The sequence below is a fragment of the Sceloporus undulatus genome, chromosome 3, assembly GCF_019175285.1.
Source record: "Sceloporus undulatus isolate JIND9_A2432 ecotype Alabama chromosome 3, SceUnd_v1.1, whole genome shotgun sequence".
Lineage (NCBI taxonomy): Eukaryota > Metazoa > Chordata > Lepidosauria > Squamata > Phrynosomatidae > Sceloporus > Sceloporus undulatus.
The window spans coordinates 7,130,654-7,135,937 of record NC_056524.1 but is presented as its reverse complement, the minus strand read 5'-3'; the positions used below and the strand labels follow the sequence as shown (position 1 = coordinate 7,135,937).

Here is a 5,284-nt window from a genome sequence, read left to right as displayed (position 1 = left end):
CCCCAGCATTGAGCCAGAACAGTAAAGCAGTCTCAAACGGGATTATTTCTGCAGTATGTTTTGGACCAGAGTCACCATAAGTCAAATTCGACTTGATTGTAGTTAACAGCAACAAATCAGGATGCAGTAAGCCACTGTAGGAGCCCATCACAAGTCAAAGAGGATTTAAAACAAATTTCAAATAAAAATTAATACATTTACAATAAAGAACTGTTCCTCATTCCCAAAAGTAAATGGTACTGTCCACGTATACAAGAGAAAGTAAAAGGGTGTTCTGTCTAATGTCAAATTTGTATCTGCTATAGCTGGTTCAAGCAGTGAAGGGAAGGTTAGGTCCTCTCTACTGTGTCTGCTATAGCTTTCATTTTTGAAAGATTTTTCTGATCATTTGATTTGCTCCCTTCATGTTGTTCTTTCATCATCTAATGAAAACCTTTCTGTTTCAACAGTGTTCAGGAACTGATTGTTTTATATAAAGGGTATTCTGCTTTAGCGTTGTACAGTTTTTAATCTACCCTTTTAAATTAATGTTTGGTTTTAATTCTATAGATGGCTTAACATTATTTTAATCTTAACTCTTTGTAATTTTTTTTAAGTAATACTGTATGCAGTTTCATTTGGATCTTTATTCTCTAAGCTGCCTTACTTTTTTTCTGGCTTGGGAAAAAGGCAGGATGTAAACAAAGTGGTTGATTGTGTTTTATGGGTTTTTCGGCTATGTGGCCATGTTCTAGAAGAGTTTATCCTTGACTCTTCTAGAGCATGGCCACATAGCCTGAAAAACCCACAAAAAACTATGGATGCGGGCCACGAAAGCCTTTGACTTTACAAAGTGATTGATTGATTGATTGATTGATTGATTGATTTGGTGACTGCAGAGGCAGTGTGGCAGAGTGCTTTGAGTGGTGGACAACGACTCTGGAGACCAGGGTTCAATTCCCCCTTGGCCATGAAACCCACTGGGTGATCTTGGGTAAGTCACACACTCTCAGCCTCAGAGGAAGGCAATGGCAAACCGACTCTGAACAAATCTTGCCAAGAAAACCCCATGATAGGTTCACCTTAGGGTTGCCATAAGACGGAAAGGACTTCAAGGCACACAACACACACACTGCTTAACAACCTGTCTCCTTCCTTTAATTCCTCAGGATTTAAGAAAAAGAGGACACTCTCACAGTCCTCTATTCATCCTCTTAATTTCTTTCTGCACCGGAAAAAAGAAACTATCAGTAACAGTTTACTACAGCACTTATTAATTGAGCCTTGACAATGTATGCCTTGCAGAAGGCCTCTCTTACAATTTTTTTCCTGTAAGTGGGTTCTGGTTTCTTCTCAGCCTATTCTGGCCAGATCTTGAGAATAGAGGCACTCAGAGCAGTGGTAGAGAACATGCACTTCACAAATTCAACCTATGCCATTTCTAGTTTAAAAGCAGAAAGCTGCTTCCAGTCAAAGTAGAAAGTCTGGGGCAGATGAATACATCAGATGGCCCTATATATGGCAGTTGTTTTTTTTTTTTTTTACTTTGGTTGCAAAAGAACCCATTGTTGTGCTTCTTTGCAAGGTTTGTGAACAATTATATGTACACCAAGGTCAACAAATTTTGATTGAACTTATTTGCCTAGCAATTTTTTTCCTGTCTGTAGAAATACCAAATGCTTGCTCAATCCTCAGTGTGACACCCCTTCAAATACGTAAACAGGACTATCATGTCTCCTCTTAACTGTCTCTTTGCCAGGCTAAACATACCCAGCTATCTAAGTCTCTCCTCATAAGGCATGGTTTCCAGACCCTTCACCATTTTGGTTGCCCTGCTCTGGACACACTCCAGCTTCTCAACCTCCTTTTTTAACCGTGGTGCCCAGAACTGGACACAGCATGCCAGGTGAGTCCTGACCTAAGCAGAATAAACTGGCACTATTACTTCCCTCAGTCTAGACCAGTGATGGTGAACCTTTTTGAGGCCGAGTGCCCAAACTGCAACCCAAAACCCACTTATTTATTGCAACGTGCCATGTCTCTCTGGATTTCTAGTAATAAACTCTGACAAACTCTGTGCTGGGGCGACGGCACATGTGCCCACAGAGAGGGCTCTGAGTGCCACCTCTGGCATGCGTGCCATAGGTTCGCCATCGCTGGTCTAGACACAAAACCTCTATTTACACAGCCTGGAATTTTATTGGCCTTTTCAGCTGCCGCATCATACTGTTAACTCATGTTCAACTTGTGGTCTACTAGGACTCCTAGGTCCCTTTCACATGTCATCTTGTTAAGCCACTTGTCAACCATCCTAGAGCTATGCATTTCTCTTTTTTTTCCTGCCTAAGTGCAGTGCCTTACATTTCTCCCTGCTGAAATCCATTTCTCTAGTTCTGGCCCAGCTTTCTAATCTATTAAGGTTGTTTTGAATTTTGATCCGCTCCTCTGTGGTATTAGCTTCTCCTTCTAATTTGGTGTCATCTGCATCTTTGGTTAGCACGCCTTCTGTTCTTTCATCCAAGCCATTGATAAAGATGTTGAATAGCACTGGCCCAGGACAGAACCCTGTGGCATGCCACTGGTCACTTCTCTTCAAGAAGAAGAGGAGCCATTGCTGAGCATCCTTTGGTTCGGTTGGTCAACCAATTACAAATCAACCTAACACTTACACTGACGAGAAGTGCTCTGCCTTTACAACTCATGGATGCTTATAGTGTTCTCATGCAACAGGAAGCTGCCATAACTTTTCCAAGGTAGCATCTCTCCATTTTTGGTTAGGCAAGCATAAGTTCAGTACTGGAGGTATGTCCGATGACTCTCCACTACTGTCCCTGGGGATGATCTCAGCCCAGAATACCTCTGAGACATAATAAAAACAAGCCTACTCTGAGCTGAATGTTAGCTCATGGTAAGGCTGTCATACTAGGTTTGGAGTCATCTTACTTGCCAGAGCATGGTAACTGAGGGAAGCTTGCTGAAAGGAACAAACACTGGTTATTATTATCTATTTCTTTTGCATCTTGTGCATTTCATGAGCAAATTCTGAAGGCCAATAGTCACTGTTTACTTTAATCATTGTTTGTCCTTATGTCCCTCTAGGAGCCTGTCCATCCCTAACATCTTCAGGAGAGACCTTTTTCTCAGACCCACAAGTTTGGTGGGAAGAATGAACCAAGAGGTCTTCTTGATGGCTGCTCCTAGGTTTTGGAAACTCCCTCCTTAGAAAGGCCAGAATGGTTCCCTCCTTGCTGTCCTTCAACTGGTAAGTGAAAACTTTTTTTATTTCGACAGACATCTGGGAACTAGTAACTACAAGGGCTTTTAATGATGTGCTCTTTTCATGGTGTCATGTCAAGATTTTATATTTTAAAAATTGGTTTTTAATGGCTTGGTTTCAAAGGGTTTTAAATTTACAGGTTGTTTAATTGTATTTTAACAACTTTTTATGTGTTCTTACTTATGTCTCTAAAACTTTAAGAAAAACTGTGAGCAACCTTGAAACCTGGCATTGGGAAATGGGCAGGGAATGAATGAATGAATGAATGAATGAATGAATGAATGAATGCTCTTACACATAGGTACTGATGGCCATTCTTAGATTTAGAAATGGAGCTGGGAACAGGATGCCTAATACATTACATACACAATTTATTCCTTCCTCTCTGACATCAGTAAGATTTCCTCTGCTCCAAGCCTTGGTATTTACCTTGTGACTCCCTCCTATAGAAATGTCCCCATCTGCCACTGCACAGTTCCAGATTTTAATAAATACAACACATGAGAGGACCAAAGGAAGTCCAATATGATGAACAAGCAGTGCACTTTAATTTTTTTAGCAAGACATCTGATTTCAGAAACAGAAAGAAACCTGTAGGCTGCACTTTCTGCAGTTTGCAATATCAGAACCCTGTTTCTGAGTCTTTAAAAAGAAGCTTGAGGAACTTGTCCTGCCTGGGAACAAGTTCTTGGGAAGCTAGTGTTTCGTCGAAGTGCTCTTCTGTCTCAACCTCCATAAACTTGGTGACTCAAATCACACATGAGGGCAGCAAAAAGCCAAACTGTTACTTGGCTATGAGGAGTCCTCTATGTGTTTTGATGGAAAGTCTCCGGTTCTCTTCCTGGTTTGCTCTTATCAAGGTTGGCCCTGATGTCTGTATTGGGGCAACTGGAGTCGGCATATTTTGCCCACTACACAGTTTACTAGACAATATCACTAGCAAGCAGAAGATACATCTTGTGCTGAGATAAATATTATTCAATGAGATATTCACAAGCAGAAGGCACCCCACACTTGTGTGAATCAATCCATTCAACGCATTTGTTGCCATCCCACTGTCTTCCCTGCGATAGCTAAGAGGAATGATTCTTGTGACACATTTTCCCTCTCCACTGTCATCATTTAAGTTCCTTATCAGAATAACTCCCATTAAAGTCTCTGCCTACTGCCTCCAATATCACAGGCAGCAATCGTGGGTTGCCTTTAGTCTGCATACGTGGGAGTAGACTCTACACAGGTTGTTGGCGTATTTTTAAGAACCTTGTTGTCTATCAATTTTGAATTTAGAAAGACAGAGAGCATCCTTGGGATCTCTTACTACCACATACACTCAACTATAAGTCGACCTCATGTATAAGTCGAGGGAGGGTTTTGGGGCCAAATTTATGGATTTTGATACAACCCATGGATAAGTCAAGGATAAAATCTAGGTGAATGTAAGAAAGGATCTAAAAGATGAAGCAAAGGAAAACAATGCCAAAGAACTTACAAAATTCTGGCAGGCACAACTGTTGTTGCTCAAACTAAAGGCAGGATGGATGAGAGAGTAAGGGAGGGCCAGTGCTTCCAGGACGGATTCTACTCTTGCCTTTCATTAGGGGATGGTTCCTTTTTTATACGAGTTAAAGTACAATACTGTATGTACATTGACTCAGTTATTTGGGGTCACTTTTTTGACTAAATTTCCAACCTTATACATTAGTATTTGTTGTTTATGTGTGCCTTCAGGTCATCTCTGACTTATGGTGACCCTATCACAGGGTTTTCTTGGCAATGTTTTCAGAGGTGGTTTGCCACTGACATCCTCTGAAGCAGAGAGAATGTGACTTGCCTAGGAAATGAACACAAAACAAAGCTATAGCAAGCGATCCCTGGCACACAGTCCTTTTGATGCCTCAGGTGCCACTTAATGTGCCATTCCTTGCAATAATAATAATAATAATAAAATTTTATTTATACCCCGCCCTTCCAAATAGATCAGGGCGGCTTACAAAATGCACCTTAGTGCAACAGTATACAATTTAAAAA

General features: G+C 41.0%; 1 long non-coding RNA gene across 1 annotated transcript in view; it reads left to right on the top strand.

Moving 5' to 3' along the window:
* Nucleotides 1-1,828: 1,828 nt before the first annotated feature.
* Nucleotides 1,829-5,284, top strand: part of LOC121925759 — a 32,314-nt gene continuing 28,858 nt past the window's right edge. The window contains exons 1-2 of the long non-coding RNA XR_006102949.1: nt 1,829-1,885; nt 3,079-3,241. This is a non-coding gene — a long non-coding RNA (uncharacterized LOC121925759). The remainder of the gene's footprint in view (nt 1,886-3,078; nt 3,242-5,284) is intronic.